This window comes from Cricetulus griseus, assembly GCF_003668045.3.
Source record: "Cricetulus griseus strain 17A/GY chromosome 1 unlocalized genomic scaffold, alternate assembly CriGri-PICRH-1.0 chr1_1, whole genome shotgun sequence".
Taxonomy (NCBI): Eukaryota; Metazoa; Chordata; class Mammalia; order Rodentia; family Cricetidae; genus Cricetulus; species Cricetulus griseus.
In genome coordinates this window covers 189,757,230-189,775,064 of record NW_023276807.1, presented here as the reverse complement: position 1 = coordinate 189,775,064, position 17,835 = coordinate 189,757,230, and the positions used below count along the sequence as shown (strand labels likewise).

The 17,835-nt window shown below is 41.1% G+C and overlaps 1 long non-coding RNA gene across 1 annotated transcript; it reads right to left on the bottom strand.

Moving 5' to 3' along the window:
* Positions 1 to 842: 842 nt before the first annotated feature.
* LOC107978055 lies at positions 843 to 17,821 on the bottom strand. The gene is made up of 3 exons (XR_003479889.2): positions 17,443 to 17,821; positions 16,257 to 16,342; positions 843 to 2,740 (listed from the first exon to the last, which is right to left on the bottom strand). It is a non-coding gene; the product is annotated as an uncharacterized LOC107978055 (long non-coding RNA).
* Positions 17,822 to 17,835: the final 14 nt, after the last annotated feature.

Here is a 17,835-nt window from a genome sequence, read left to right as displayed (position 1 = left end):
TTCTTGGTCTGAGATGGGATTGCTGATGAAAAGGACAACTTTCAAATCTAACTCATGATTTCAAAATTATATTTTCCACCAAAAACAGGAGAAATTTCCCAGTAGTTGACTATTTACTTAAGGTCCAAAACTGAAAAGTATAACTTTTATTTTAATGAAACTCTGCCTTTGTCTCTTGGGGTATTGCAGGTACCCTGATGGTTATGGCAATGACAATGTAAATGTCCCCCTAGAATCCTTAACCTCAGAATCTGTAGCACAGCCTGTGTGTCCACTTAGAGGAAGATGTGGGGAAGTGTTGTATGCATGGGCTAAAGCACATGATACGCATGCAAGTCATGCACAAATAAATTGCCTTATAAATGGTGCTGGATACTAATGATGCCTCAGGAAGTTGGATGTGTCATGCAGCAGATCCATAGCCCAGTACACTTGAGAGATGTTAGACTTCGATACCATTCCCCAGGCATCTCTCAGCATCACTCATCCTGGCAGATGTACTAGACTTGCCCAGCTTTGCTTTCCACTGAGTAACCCCATCCTGAATTGTATCGAACATGGGGCAGATAAACAAATGTGGGCCTGTCCTGCTGAGGATGCGAGGGGAACCAAGAAGATCTTGTATTTTGTCACCAGGATAGCTTGGCTGCTGGGTACCAGGAAGGAGATGCTGCAGAGGTGGCCACATTTGCCCCTCCTTTATCTCTGGCATCTTATCTGAGCCTCACAGAAGAATGACTGAGAAAGGATGTGAAGGCACTGAGGGTAGAGAAGGCTCATGTCTAATCCCCAACAGCTCCAAGAGCTCAGCCCTAGCGATAAAAGGATCTGGCAGTAATCCATCCTCTCAACAAAGAGATTTAATATCCTGAAGGATGAGATCCGAGGGCTAGGCATGTCCTCAACTGATTTAGTCCAGCAAGGTTGTTACTGATACAGTCGGAGACTTTAAGCTTCTCTTTGTTCAAGTTTACAGGAATGAAAGAGAATGAACAGGTTACTTACTCTCTATCATGACTGTGTAAGATTGTCATATCTTTTTAAAAAGATTTATGTATTTTCATTTTGTGTGTGTGAGTGTACTTGTCTATATGTGAACCACATGCATTCAGTTGCTCACAGAGACAAAATGCGGGTGTTGGAACCCCTGGGACTGGAGGCTTTCAGCCACCCCATGTGAGTGCTGGGAACCAAACCCAGGTCCTCTGCAAGAGCAGCAAGTGCTCTTAGCCACTCACTGAACCATCTCTCCAGCTCCAAGATTTCCCTATCTGGAAGATACAGTTTATTAAAGAAGTTAATTACGCTCAATTTACAGCTAATCTAAAGACAGCTGTTTCTCTGGTCTAGCAACTTTTCTTGCAGCACCTTGTCAGTCATTTTTTCTCATTACTATGTACTGTGGTGCCACCTAGTGGGTAAAATGGAAGTAGCACTCACAAAAAGGGGTCATGGAAGTTGCAAAAACTGCTCTTCAGGGCCACCAGTTCCAGTTTCATCCTGTTTGCCCATTTCCTCCATTGTTGACATTAGGTGTGGCTTTGTGACCTTAGTAAAGCAGAGACCTGAGAAGTTAGTAAAGCCTGCTCCATCTACAACACGTGCCCTTGTGGAAATGGCAATTTCAGCCCTAACAGAAGCCTGAGAGTCAATCGGGTCACGAATGACTGTTTTTGTTTGTTTGTTTTGGTTTTTCGAGACAAGGTTTCTCTGTGTAGCCTTGGAGCCTATCCTGGCACTCGCTCTGGAGACCAGGCTGGCCTCGAACTCACAGAGATTCGCCTGCTTCTGCCTCCGGAGTGCTGGGATTAAAGGCGTGCGCCACCAACGCCCGGCTCACGAATGACTATTTTATTTAAGGAAAAAAGCAGAACTAGCCAGGGTGGCATAACAGTGGACTCCAGACTCCAAGGAATCGGAAAAGGTTCGGCTACCCCTTGAATGTTCCCTGCTTCGTGTGTCAGTATGCTACCATTGTGTAACTCACGCCTTTTGGACATCGGAAAGCCTCCGCCCCTCACCATTCCTGGATGCTGCTCTGAGCTTTGCTACCGTTGTGTAACTTAATCCCAAACTGCTTTCTCTCTGATGACCGATGAGCGGTGCTTCTTCAGTGCTACTCCAGTCCAAACAGCAGCTGGGTATTCTCGGATCCAGTCCTTACAGCTAATGCAGTCAGCGGCAGGCCCACACGGTGAGGGCCCCATTGTTCGGGTCCCAGGTCACCACCGTTACTTGTAACTGGTGCTACTTCTAGCTTCTAGATGGTTCCCACACTGTCTCTCCAGTTTGTGAATTCTAGAACAACTTAGACAACCCAGAAAAGTGCTCTCCTACAGCTGGATTATCACAAAGGACATCATTCGGTAGACAAATGAACAGCCGGTTGAAGAGCTTCATAAAGCAAACTTCCACCCTGGAGGAATGTAGTTCACCTGGGATAAGGTTTGTACTTAAAGAATTCAGAAATACAAAGTCGGAGTAGGAATGTGTGTAATTAAATCCCCTAACATGGCTGAATAACTGTTTTGTTTCTGCCACACTTCTCGACTAGCTACCTTGGGACCAGATAATCTAGGCTTACATTTGTTCCTTATCATCAACCTATCAGACATCAGTGGCTTGAGATGAAGGTGGACATAAATAAGCACAGGCCAAGGGCAGATGAGGTTGAATTTTCACAAACTTAGAGTCTAATCATTTCTTCATTTTTCAGTCAGACACTTTGGAGGCAAACATTCTGTAAAGGGAATGACATTTTATCAAGAAGGAGAAAAACTTTCAATTTAAAAGTACACTATTCCACATGTAAGTCACTTTTCATTATGCCTCAAAGATACCAGTGGTCCCATGCAGCTTCTGGTTATTCAGCTTAGGGCCAGTGACTGATCTTTGTCCATTTGTTTCACTAGCCAAAGACATACTCCTTATTAAAAAAAATTAGATTTTCATTTTTAAAGCATACATATCCTATCTATTTGTTCCCAACCTTCATGAAGGGAGTATACTTCCTTGCCTGCCAATGTTGGGCTTTACCCTGGAACTTGTTTTATTGAATGAAATGCTGGCAAACCTCAAACAAGTCTGGCTTGAAACATCAGAAATGTGAGCTTTCCTCTTTTGTCTGTGTCATGGCCATGAGAACAACTTTTTCTGAATACTAACTTCCCCCTTGAAACATGGGAACAGATGCGAGGCTGCTCTGTAGTAGAGAAAGAAGCCCTGCTGGACCCAGAACTTGATAAAACCCAGATGTTAGAGTTAGCTGGCAAAGTTTCTAAAGCATCGTGTGTGCACTCGAGTGTGTGTGTGTGTGTGTGTGTGTGTGTGTGTGTGTGTGTGTGTGTGTGTGTGTGTGAGAGAGAGAGAGAGAGAGAGAGAGAGAGAGAGAGAGAGAGAGAGAGAGAGCTCCAATCCCCAGTACCACAGGGGGGAGGGATGGAAGAAAGGGAGGTAGAGAGGGAGAGACAGAAGGGGGTGGGAGGGACAGGGGATCAATTCTAGAAATGAAAATGTAGCCACCTGAAATTAAAATAAAAATACTGGAAGGTAATCAAATGACAATTTTTAAAAGAAATATTAAGTGAAGACAAGCAAGCAGAAAAACTAGTCAACTTGAACACAAAGGCAGAGATTTTTTTTTTAAATCAGAGTAAGGAGGAATTGTATGATATCAAAAGATATAAACTAAGTGTAGATGGAGTTTCAAAATCAGAGGAGAAAGAACCAGGAAGAGAAACGTTTGAAAAAATAATGTTCAACATCTCAAATTTGGTGAATGACATAAATTTATAGGTTCAGGAGTCTACAAACTCCAGGCAGGCAGGTACTTTTTTAAAGACCATATATACAAACGCTAAAACTCAAAGATGGAAAAAAATCTTCAAGCAATAAAACATTGATTTTGCTTCATAAACAATGGAGGTCAGAAGACAATAGAACAGCAGTAAATTACCTATCAACCCGGAATTCTACATCCAGTAAAGATATTCTCCAAGAAGTAAAGTTCTCTCCAATAAATAACCCTGAGACAAGTCATTAGGACAGACCTGCTGCCCAGGGACATTCCCTGAACTGTGGGAAGATGATTCCACATGAACACTGAGACTCAGGAAAGAATAGATGATGGCAAATAGTAAATACAGAAGGCTGGTTTCCCCTCTAGAAAGTGGCATTTTTACAGCAAAAACATAACATTTGACAATGAATGAGGTTTATAATATACACTAGAACTATTTAAGTGAAGTAATACAATATTAACTCAGAGTGAACACAAAGTTAGGGATGTATATTGCAATAATCTCTAAAGCAAACACATTCATACACGTACATATATGTACAAAAGAATGCAAATATAGCTATAACACTAATGAAAATTACATGTTCATCCAAAAAGGTGTGCATATCATAATCTTTTAAAGGTAAAAAGGAGAATGGTGTGAGAGAACGACTATGGCCTGGGGAAATTTATTAAATGTTCTTGTCACCTCTCACACCAAACAGAACATGGTGACGGACGGGTGGCCAGTGCAAAAACAGCAAAAGGTGGAAACTCCCTTCCTAACATCACTACATGAAGTGACAGGAGTTTGCACTGTGGCTCTCAATTTGCAGTAGGGATGAGGATGGCATGAATAACATAGTCTAAAGTCAGTCCAGGGTGTCCTATCTGGACAGGGCTGACAAGAAGTACAGGGGCTGAGGTCCCCAAGACCAGGCTCAAACTCTGTCACTAGGAGGATTTACAGGAGTCAGGAAAACTGTCTGCTCCTGCTGTGGTTTATTTCAGTGGAAAATTCTGTTGTACATTAAAATACACACAGAAGAAAATGTTCATAGGGTAAAGTCTAGGAAAAACCCCACTGGAAGTTCAATGTGGAGCTTATGGTAAATATGTCTTTATGGCTGAAAGGACTAGAGTATGACCAACTGGGTGGCATCAGGCAAACAAGCAGCTATGCAGCTCTCTACTTGCCCTATTTAACGACACTGGGCACCAGACTTGGGGAAGCATCCCTCCTTGATAACACTTTGTGTGTATTGCTGAGCATCAGAGCTTGGATAATTAGATGTTCTCTGGTGGTTCCACTGGTTAAGCTTCAACATCTCATCCAGTTTTACAATCTTTGTGTTTTTATAGGGACATTGTCTCAATCTGTTACCACTGATGTATTTGTTTTCTCTACTCTTAATTCTTTTACTATTCAATGATTTTTAAGGTTAATTTTTTTCTCTTTTACATTACCTACTTTTGATACAGCATTTTGGACTATTTTATTTACTCCCTATTAACTGTTGTCTGTAAACAATTTCATTGTGCTGTCAGTGGGTGAACAGATATTATAATATTATATATATTATATATAACAATTAATATTTTTACCAAAAAGATAGACAGACCAACATGGTGGGTTAAGAGACAGAGTGGGAACAAAAAGAAGACAAGTTCCAAAATGGTAGGCCTAAGTCTATCCACAGCAAAAGCTGTGCTAAATGTTAGCAACAGCTGCAATATTCAGAACAGTAGCCCCAGGGTACGTGAGTCTACTTAACTAACCTTAAAGACTAAAGCTTCCATTTCACAGTCCCATGGGCCCCTTAACAACTGCTCAATAGTTACATACAGCCAATCGCCGCCATGCTGCACAGCACATGCATGGAGCATTGCCACTGAGGGAGGAAGTTCTGTTAGTTGGTCAGCACTGGGCTAAGTTCTAATTACAGGAAGAACTTACAAGACAGACAAAATTGTGGTAGGTCTACAGTATCTGTAAGAGAAACATTGTGCTTTTATTCTGGGTGTTTGAGACAAGCACTCATGCAACTAAGGCTGGCCTGTTAACTCATGATCCCACTGCCTCAGCCTCTGGAGCCCAATTCCATCCAAGAACCTGGAAATGGGAAACTTGAAAATCCACTGCCAATGATGACAAAATCCAGCAGTGTCTTAATTTCTTTCCTGGTGCTGTGATTTAAAAAGAAGAAAAGAAGAAGGGGAGGAAGAGGAGGTGGAGGAGGAGGAATAGTCTGATAAAGGAAATAGGGCTTATTCTGGCTCATAGTTCAAGGTACAGTCCATCACAGCAGAGACATCAAGACGGCAGGAGCTTAAAGCAGCTGCTCCCAGTGCATCCACCGTCAAGAGAACAACGAGCGCATTGTGATGTACAGGCCTCTCCCCCATTACACCACCCAGGATCCTCTGCTCAGATGACATTTCCATTCACAATTAATCTGGGTCTTCCTGTATCAAGCAACATAACCGAGATAATCCCTCAGAGATGTGCTCAAAGGCCTACTTCCCAGCTGATTCTAGATTTCGTCAAGTTCCCATCACAAGTGGTAATCATCTGATTTCTTCCAAGCCGTCATGTCAATTCTTCTCTGAGGATGGTAACACACACTCCCCCACCCTCCCACCCCCCCACACACACAGAAGCACACATGCACAATTTAACAACAACCAAAAATAGTGAGATTCAGTCTGGAAGCTGGAAAGTTGCATTTTGTCTATGCAAATTTATCACACAAATGTAAGAAGACAGTTTCCAAAATCAAATGATTCTATAACAAATTTGTAAAGATGATCGAAATTCAGCAGGCTGCACATCTGCCACTCTGAAAGTGGTTTCCTAGGCAGTCATTGTAGTTTGTGAGCATGAGTGTATCCTACTGCTTTTGATATTCTAGGAAGGATTGATAATATCCATTTCCTTTCAAATCAAGCATTTTCCAATCTAGCAGTGTTCAGCAGTCGGCAAGGCATCCCTGCTGCAGGTGGCTCTGCTGAGAATCTTGAAGCACAAACGCCTTGAAACTTTTCGTAAGCCTTAAGTAGACTGACATCAAAAGTGAGCTTTTCCCTTTCAGCAAGGCATATGAAAGAGGAAACATGGCTGAGAGCAGTGCATCTCCAGGCTCATTTTGGATAATGGGAAGAAATGAGGCAAGTGTAATGTTTGTTTCCTCGGCCCATGGAATCAGAATTCCATTTAGGCGTGTGATAGAGAAATAACCTGTAAATGCCTGTGAACTTCAAAAGTCCACAAAATCTTTCTATCTTAGGGTTCTGTTGCTATGAAGAGACACCATGACCACGGCAACTCTTCTAAAGGAAAACATTTAATTGAGGCTGGCTTACAGTTCCAGAGGTTTAGTACATTATCATCATGGCAGGCAGCATGCTGGAGGGGTAGATGAGACTTTTACATCTGGATCCACAGGCAGCAGGAAGACAGAGACACTGGGCCTGACTTGGGCCCTTGAAACCTCATAGCCCACTTGCAGTGAGAGGCACACCCACCCCAACAAGACCAACCCTCCTAGTCCTCCTAAGTAGTGCCACTCCCTGGTGACTAAGCATTCAAATATATGAGCCTGTGGGAGCCATTCTTATTCAAATCACCATATTTCCTAATTCTATAACTTAGTTAAAAGAATCCGGTACTTATTTGAAAAATTACAGGAATAATGTGCTGCTGGTCTGTTTAGGGCTGTTGTAATAGCTGTCACACAAACTAGATGGTTTTAATCAACACAAATTCATTGTTTCACAGGCCCAAGACTAGAAGGTAAGAGTCAAGGTAGGAGCAGTGTCGGTTCCCCAGGGGATGTATCCATTCCAGGCCCTCTCCTAGACAAGTACCTGTCTGTTTTATCACTGTGTTACTTTGCACTGCCTTCCTCTATGTATGACTCTGCGTCCAAATCTCCTCTTTCAACAGGACAGAAATAGCAGAGTTAAATCTTACCCTAATGATTTTACTTTAAGATGGTGAACTCAGTAAAGACCCTATCTCCGTATATGGTCACATTCTGACAATCTGGTGTAATAGACACAGATATGAGCCCCTGGATTCCTGCTGAAATATCAAGGCTCTTGTATCCCAAGACAAAGGATCACACTGGGACACATAGCTAGAACTAGGAATAGACAGTTTATTTAGAAAGAGAAAACACTGTTGAGAAAGGGAGTAGGTTAGTGAGCTAAGGGTAAAACACCAGAAGATGTAGACCATGAGGCCTATACCCTCTACAGGACATTTACAGAGTACCATCCTCTCTTTTTTTATAGTGTGGGCTTTTCCCAAGCATGCTCTGTTAGTTACATGAAGTCCCAGGTGGAGAATAGCTTCCAGTTTTCTCTGTAAACTGACCCTAGGATGTGCTATGTGAATGAAGTCCCAGGTGGGGAAGGATTTTCAGTATTTCCCTGAAAGCTGGCTTTTTTTTTCATGTCAGATATACATATATATATATATATATATATATATATATATATATGTATATATATAAAATCTTGTTTGTGAAGAACCTTATACACAATGCAGTGCTCATATGTAACTGTTGGTGTGAGTTTCTCCAGTCTCTACTCTGCTTCTAAACTGGGATTTAGAACTGTAGCATGAGTTTATGGGGTTGGTCCCAGAACTCAGGAGGATGAAGCAGGAGGACTGAGATTTGATGATTTCTTTAGCCTGGATTACATCCTGAGACCCTGCTCCCAAATAAATCATTCACCCATTTATGGGGATAGATATAATTCAACTACAACAAATAATTTCTAAAATTTTGCAACCCTGGCTGGGGATGAAGTGTTTTAAATCTGTGCCAATGATTGCTATTGTTATCTTGTTATTACAGCCTTCCTAATGAGTGAGAACCGCCATGGTGTAGATACATTTTCATAATAACCAGTGATACTGAGAGTAATACTGTGCTTATTGGCCATAGCCATCTGTATATCTTGTTTAAATTTTTAAAATTATTTTATTGTATGGGTGTTTTGTTGGCATGTATGTCTATGTAACACTTGCACATAGTGTCCACGGAGGCCAGAAGAGTGTGTGTGATGTCATGCAACTGGAGTTACAGACAGCTGGGAGCTGCCGTGTGGGTGCTTCAGAGTGAACACAGGTCCTCCAGAAAAGCATCCAGTGCTCTTGACTGCTGAGGACTCTCCCTGGCCTTCTTTGAAGATATACATTCTTCAAAGTATATCTTCTTTGAAGAAATGGTTATTCTGATCATTTGCCCTGTTGAAACTGGATTACTTGCTTTATATTTGTTATGTATATATCTAAACACATGTGTTCCTTGATGGACTGCATTTTCTTTTCATCATGAAAGGATGTTGGATTCAGCAAGTACATTTCTACAATTATTAAAGTGATAGTATAATTTTGTCCCTTTTGTCATTAATATGATTACATTGATTTTAGATATGTCTTAGTTATTTTTCTGTTGCTGTGATAAGACACACATGGTACACAGATATACATGTAAGCAAACTATTTTTACACTAAGTAAACACAAATATTTTAAGATTGTAACGATAGTATCAGAATACTCAGTTCTAAACATGAAGTTGAATGGGTAAGAAGGTGGGGCTGGATCTGGGAGGAGTGGAGGGTGAATATGAGCAAAAATTTCATATATTATATGAAATTATCAAATAATTAATACAATATTACTTAAACACACACACACACACACACACACTCCTTTGTTCCTCAACAGGCTAATTGGCAAATTATAGCTACTAGCCAGATCCCCATACCTCTCTTACAGAAGCAACCCACTAGCTGTAAGTAGCTTCTGTATACTGAGAAGAAAGGGAGATAGCTAAATTGTTTTACACTCCCAGAATGCTGAGCAAAAGTTGAGGAAAAACTGACATTGGGCAAGTCCTGTCAAGAAAGCTGCTTGGCATGGCAAAAGCACACGAGTAGAAAATGGGGGAGGAAGTTTAAAGATTGCCAGGGGGAAGGGGGAGCTATGAGCGTGCCAGAGTCAGGATGAGGGATGGATCCTTGGACCTTAGGGGGATGCTATTTGTGATCGATTTTGGCAGATAAGAGAATCCCCTCCCTCCCCCCACCTCAAGATGAATTAACAGAACACCAAACTTAGATTACAAGCATCAGAGGTTAGGAGTACTGTGCTCTACCAAGCTTTCCCTCCACTCCTGGAGCAAGAAGCCACTGTACATCAGCTACAGGAGATGAAGTAAAACCCAGGGACAGAGCAGGGGCAGAGGAGGAAAGCATCACCCACTCCTGTCTAAGTGGCAAGGGGCTTTAGCTCTCTGATTTAGTACTAGATATTCTAATTATTAAATGTGTGACACAAGCAAAAACAAGAATCTGTGGGGCTTGCCCAAGTTTTCATTCGGAAGTGTAGAATAACTAACTCTCCTAAACAAAATGTAAAGGAGTAGAAGGGACAGAGATGAAATTACTCATCACAATTTACAATTCATGTTGTTCCACACAATGCTACATATGGATATTGTTTAGAATAGTATCTGAGACATAATATGTGCTAAATAAACATTAGCCACCTATTATCTGTCCATTGTCTTGCATAATGACATGCACACAGTTAAAACGCTGTAAAAGTTATTCAAAGCAAGATGGATGGGATATTGAATGGATCTCTAAGATCTAGAGCAAAAACCAATGTGCCAAAACTTTTTTGAAGCTCTCTCTTTCCTAAATTGTACAATTCTGCAGCTTATTAAAAATGGAAAAGTAATAATTTAAATCTCTCTTATGCGTTCTCCCTCTCCTCTCTCTCTCTCTTTCTCTCTCTCTCTCTCTCTCTCTCTCTCTCTCTCTCTCTCTCTCTCTCTCTCTCTCTCTCCCACCTGACTATTATCATAGCAACAAGGAAAGCCCTTAAAGAAGCTCCAAATCACTCAGAGAATCAAGGAAAACCATTTCCTTTATTGGGTTTTAGTTTCAAAAATAGTTTATTCATTAGTCTGGCGGTGGTGGCAAATGCTTTTAATGCCAGCACTCAGGAGGCAGAGGCAGAGGGATCTATGTGAGTTTCAGGCCAGCCTAATCTACAAAACTACACAGAGAAAGCCTGTCTCGAAAAATCAAATCAAAAATTAAAATAAGAGATTTATCCAAGCTGAAATGCTATTTTTCAAGGGTCTGAGTTAGAGAAAATAAGTTGCTCATAAAGTATTCCAGACTATTATGTAGAACACCTCCTCAGATTCCCTTAGCTCTTGTAGATCCTAAGGCCTTACACATATGCTAGGAAAGTAGGCATAGTGGGAAAAAAGAGCTAAGGGAACAAACCACAGAAATCCTTACCCACAATGCATCATCACTAAGTTGATGCTCTTGGAATCCAGGCTGTGTGTGTGTGTGTGTGTGTGTGTGTGTGTGTGTGTGTGTGTGTGTGTGTGTGTGTTTGGAAATTCTCTGCACCCATATCCATTATCTTTTAGAAAGCAGCTCTTCTTGTATTTTGTTGTATTTAAACTTAAAGAAATTTCTTATTTTCAAGATCTCTTCATTCATTCTACTCTAGAGTGCCTTCCAGAGAAGGAAACAATCACTGATTTGTGTTCCAATATGTTTCCCTGTCAAGAAGATACAACCTCTCATACCTTCTAAATTCTTTCAAAGGCAGCAGGTTAGATCAACCATGAAGTTTTGTTTTGTTTGAGTATGTATTTGTTTTGGCTTTTTATCATCCATATTCATAAATTTTCTTGATTTATAGGTCATTTTTCAAGGTTTTTCAAAACTCTTATGAGGTGATTCTACTGTTCAACAGTCTGATACCAAAAAAAAGGTTATTCAAACCTATGTTAGCTCTTTTTTAAACTTCAGCAGTATTATAGAATCTAGAATAGGGGAATACACTGAAAATGACGGTCTGCAACATTGCCAAAAGGTCACTCACAAAATGTGAATGGATCACTTTATCACTCTATCAGTTTAACAAGTTTTAGACTTGTTAGCTTATCAGCGACGAATTTAAAGCTGATTCCTGATTCTTACTAAACACAATTTTAGTTAGGGAAAACCAGAAAACATTGATGTAATGAACTCAAGTGGTGAGCTAACACAAGACACAGCTAAAGATTAGCTTACAGATTAAAACTGCTGCTTGAATATACTCAAAAAGTTGACAACTCAATAAATCTCCTGATTCTAAAAAATAGTGTGTGAGTACACACACATACAAAATAACTGTAAAAGATTTAAATATTTCTTTTTTCTTGATCAAATAATAAAAGATTCACAAAAAAATTTCCTTAGTTATGGGGCTGCTAAGTTAGCTCAATGGGGACAGGTGCTGACTAAGCAAGCAGTAACCTGAGTTCAACCCTGCAACCCACATAAAGGTGGAAGAAAAGAACCAAATTCACAGAGTTTTCTCTGACAGATGTGCATCATTGCATACGCCCCCCCCATTATATGTTGGGGTGTCCACAGATAACATGTATCAGTGGGTTCTATCTGTGGGTTCCACTAATGGAACTTGGGTTTCAGGCTTAGCAGTAAGTGAATACTTACTGAACCATCTCACTGTTCCAGACAGAAATAACTTAAAGAATTATTCACACCATTAAGATGAACTCTCAGTTTCTAATAAGTATAATTTTCAACAAAAAGTGCTATTATTTATTTCTAACTAAGAGGAAAGCATGTTTGTTTTGAGAAGATTGTAAACAAACAAACAAAAAACCCACAGGAAAACTGATTGCAAACTAAAAAAAAAAAAAAAAAAAAAAAAAAAAAAAAAAACAGGAAAACTTGCAGCTTCTATGCCATCCTATTAATATATTTCTGTACAAAGTATATTTATGTTTTTTCATTGATATAGTGCATATGTTGCTGTGTACTCATTTTCTTTAACTTAATGTGAATGATTTTCCATTATTTTAATATATACTATGTTATGTATTCCAAAATTTAATCCTCTATTATGTAATGAACTACAACTTCCTTTTTTATTGTTTCAAAGAGAACCAGGATAAATATCCTTGCACACACATATCACTGAACATTCCTCATTGTTTCTTTAAACTAAATTCCAAAATTGAAATTACTAGGTTAAGGGGACTGGAGAGATGGCTCAGAGGTTAAGAGCACTGACTGCTCTTCCAGAGGTCCTGAGTTCAATTCCCAGCAACCACATGGTGGCTCACAGCCATCCATTATGAGATCTGGTGCCCTCTTCTGGTGTGCAGATATACATGGAAGTGTAATGTTGTATACATAATAAATAAATAAATAAATAAAATCTTTAAAAAAAAAACAAAGTCCATTGAATACTCTTCCCTTTAAAAAAAACAAATTACTAGGTTAAAGGGTGGTGGTGGTGGTGGTGGTGGTGGTGGTGGTGGTGGTGTAGTGGTGGTGGTGGTGGCGCACACCTTTAATCCCAGCACTTGAGAGGCAAAGGCAGGCGGATCTCTGTGAGTTTGAAACCAGCCTAGTCTACAGACCGAGTTCTAGAACAGGCTCCAAAGCTACACAGAGAAATCCTGTTTCCAAAAATGAAGAAGAAGAAGAGGAGGAGGAGGAGGAGGAGGAGGAGGAGGAGGAAGAGGGCATAATAGTGGCGCACATCTTTACTCCCAGCACTCAGGAGGCAAAGGCAGGCATATCTTTGGGTTTGAGACCAACCTGATCTACATATCAAGTTCCAGGACAGCTAAGGGCTACACAAATAAACCCTGTCTGGGAAAAAAATCAAAATATGTGGACAAATATGAATTACAATGTTTAAAAAAATACTGGGTTAAATAAAGAGATGAACATTTCCAAAGGTTATGGTAAAACATGTAATGCAGCATGGTTTCTTTGGAATTTCCTATTTCTAAAATCAGTGACCTGATTAGAACAACATGGCTTCCCCATGTATAGAACAGCCCCAGAGATCCATTCCTAAGTTCCTACTAAGCTTACCATATTCCAGCGTGAACTGTTTATGCTGTCACTTTCCTAAGACAGGAGTTTGAGCACAGCTCTGTCTTGCATGCCAGCCTCCACCTGCTCCCTTCCCTGCAGTCAGGGCTGTATGACACGGGACTAAAAGAGACCAGACACATCAGGACCCAAGGAGGCTACCGGCATTTCCACTTGCTTCTCTACTGTTCAGCACATATGGTCCCCAACATACTTGTGAAATACCTCAGTCTAAACATGAAAGATGGGGTGTCACTAAGGAATACCTAAATACATTCAAGAAAAATGAAAGACTATCCAAGCAACACTTCTTCGGTTGCCAGGTTCCAGTTTCAATTTTGGTTTTGGAGTTCCCATTGAAACCAAGAGAGGATTCTGCAGCAAAAGAAATGAGTCACTCACAATCGTGAAGGATGATCTTCTGAAGTTAAGACCCATCTCTGACCTTGGGTAATGGTTACAATTTTTTATGCTGTGACAGAGGCAGCTTTGGGGGTGAGAGGTTAGTTTGGACTGGCAGTTTTGAGGGTTTAGAATAGCCTGAAGGGAAGGCATGGCTGCTAGAGCAGCTCTAACCATGGTGATGGAAATGTGAGCCTGACTTCTTCACATCTTAGCCAATCAAGAAAGTGAGAACAAACCAGAAATAGACTGTGCTGTAACCCTCAAAGGCCCTCCTGCTAATGGCCTCCATCTGCTAGTTCTGTATCACGTCCCAAAGGTTCCACAACTTCCCAAAACAACACTACTAGCCCGAGAACAAATATTCAAACACAGGATCCTGTGAAGACAGTCCACACCAAAACCATAGTAGGCAATAACAACAAAACTGAGTTATACTCTTAGAAAAAATAAGGTTTTAGCAACAATCTTTCTAGCTACCCATTCAAGTCACAGAAATGCAGTGAGCATGTCCTTTTAAGCCCAGATAATCATCTCTTTCATGAGCACAAATCCATGGGCCATAAAAACAGAGTTTTCCCTAAGAGACTACAGCGTAACTCATTTTCACTGACCCTATTATTAAAAGCACAGAGTGTCAATGAAAATAAGGTCCTATTCATCTATTTAATCATGAACAGATTAAAAAGGAGAACCTTTGCTGCAAGATAAATGTGCTTTTAAATCACCCACACTTTGGCTTAATATTCATAACTATCTTTTCTGCTTATAAGTAATAATGTGTTTTGACTACACAAGGAAGTGTAAACTTCTGGGAAGTTTACACATAAACAACATTTGGAAAACACATGTAGCACCTTCCACTTTTGTCAGAGGATTAAGTAATATGTACTAACTCTTCTTCAGAGGACAACTAAAAGGATATGAACAACATGAGAAAGATGATTTCTAAAAATTAAAGACTTAATGGTTGACTAAGGAATTCCTTGACCAATGTTCAAGAGAATCCAGACTTGGTGGTATACAATAGCAACTGTAGCACTGAGGAGGGTGAAGAAGGAGAGCCAGCCTGGGCTAAATATGAACCTGCCTCAAAACAAACAAAAGAATCAGCTTATCTGTGTTGCCATCACTGAGAGGCAGAGGTGGGAAGACTGAGTCTGAGGCTAGCCTGAAGTTACATAGGAGGACCCTATCTCAAAAAAGTATGAGGGAGCAAGATGGCTCCAAGGATAAGGGTTTTTGACACCAAGTCCTTTTCTTGAGTTGGAGTCCCTGAATCCACCAGGGATGCTGAACTGTGATTAGAATTTTTTTCTTTTTTCTTTTTCTTTCTTTTTTTTTGATTTATTTATTATGTATACAGTGTTCTGCCTGCATGCATCCCTGCAGATCAAAAGAGAGCACCAGATCTCATTACAGATGGTTGTGAGCCATCATGTGGTTGCTCAGAATTGAACTCAGGACCTCTGGAAGAGCAGCCAGCGTTCTTATCTGCTGTGCCATCTCACCAGCCCCTTAAAATGCTTTCTTATATTCGTAATAGCTAGAACCTGGAAACAACCTAGATGCCCCTCAACTGAAAAATGGATAAAGAAACTGTGGTACATTTACACAATGTAGTACTACTAAGTGGTAAAAAAAAAAAATGATTATTATGAAATTTGCAGGCAAATGGATGGAACTAGAAGAGAGAAAAAAAAATTCCTGAGTGAGGTAACCCAGACCCAGAAAGACAAACACGGTATATACTCACTCATAAGTGGATATGAGATGTAAAACAAAGATAACAAGCCTGTAGTCCATGACCCTTGAGAAGCTAGGTAACAAGGCAAACCCTACATGGGTCCTCCTGGGAAAGGGAAATAGACAAGATCTCCTGAGAAAAATTGGAAGTATTTCGGGGGGGGGGGAGAGAAGGGGAAGCAGGAGGAGAACATGAGGGAACTAGATGCAGGAAGGACAGAGAGGGAGAGCAAGGAAAGAGATATCTTGAGTCATTATGGGGCTAGTGAGAAACCTGGCACTAAGGAAATTCCTGGGGAGCCACAAAGATGATCCCAATTAAGACCTTAAGCATTAGTAAAGAAGATGCCTGAACTGGCCTTCCACTGTAATCAGATTGATGACTACCTGAATTATCATAGAATCTTCATCCAGCAACTGATTGAGGCAGATGAGGAGATCCACAGTTAAGCACTGGACCGAGCTCTCCGAGTCTAGTCAAAGAGCAGGAAGAGTGATAATATGAGCAAAGGGGTCAAGAACATTTTTGGGATACCCACAGAGACAGCTGACCTGAGCTAGTGGAAGCTCACTGACTCTGGACTGACAGCAGGGGGACAGGGACGAGGACCGGACTGAATGTGGGTGACAGTTGTGTGGCTTGGGCAATCTGTGAGACCACTGGCAGTGGGACCAGGATTTATCACTAGTGCTTGAACTGGCTTTTTGGAGCCCATTCTCTTAGGATGCATACCTAACTCTGCAAGGAATATCGTTCAAATTTACTCAATGCCCAAGACCTACCTTCTAATGCTTATGCCACTTCTGCAATGCTGGCAAGCAGTTGATTTTATTTTTCCTAGTTTCATCACTAAAGCTATTTTTAAAATGCCACTTCTTAGCTGGGTGGTGATGATGCCTTGAATTCCAGCACTGCAGAGGCAGGGGCAGAATCTCTGTGAGCTCAAGGCCCACCCTGGTCTACAGAGGAAGTTCTAGGACAGCCAGGACTACACAGAGAAATCTTGTCTCAGAAAAACAAAACAAACAAAAGACAAAAGAAAAAAAAAGCAATGCCACTTTTTTGGTTTTTAAAGAAGTGTTTCTATGTGTAACAGCCCTGGCTGTCCTGGAACTTACTCTGTACATGGTAACTTCGAACTCAGAGATCCGCCTGCCTCTGCCTCCTGAGTGCTGGGATAAAAGGTGTGTGCCACCACTCACTGCTCAGCTCAATGCCTCTTCTTGAACTCACATAGATCCACCCACCTCTGTCTCACTAGTATTGGGATTAAGGGTCTGGTCTACAAAGTGAGTTGCAGTCCAGCCTGGGATACATAATTCCATCTCAATAAACAAACAAACAAGTAAGTAAATAAATAAAAATGCCAGGTGTGGTGGGGCATACTTCCTGCACTGGGGACACAGAGGCAGGCTGACCTTTGAGTTCAGGTCTGCAATGTGAGTTCCAGGAATACAGAGTGAGACCTTCCTTGTTTCAAAACAGCGAAACAAAAGCCACATCTTGTGAACTCAAGAGCAGAATTACTGATTTAAGGGGAATAAATACATCCCAAAGGGGGTTCCCCAAAACCTGATGATGAGGTTCTTCGTATTTGAGCCATCTCTTCAGGGCCTGTCCCTTCCACACCATAAAACAGCAACACATCTGGAAGGTTGAGGAATTTACTGCCACCAAGGTGCTTCAAACCACTTGCCACCCGACAAGCCTTGCTTACTCTAACTCTGTGCTTATGTACCAACTAGAAAGCGACTTCCGGTCGATGGGGCAGTGGCATCAAAGACTCCACGACCAAACCGGAAACAAGTTAGGCGGGGGGGGGGGGCGAGGAGGAGGGGAAAATGTTCCTCAAAGAGGCTCCGAAACGTCACATCTTGCCTACCGACAGGCACAGCTTCCACGACAGCGGAAGTTACTTCTGTGATTGGGCGGAAATTCTAGTCGGGACTTGTTTCCCAGCAGCCA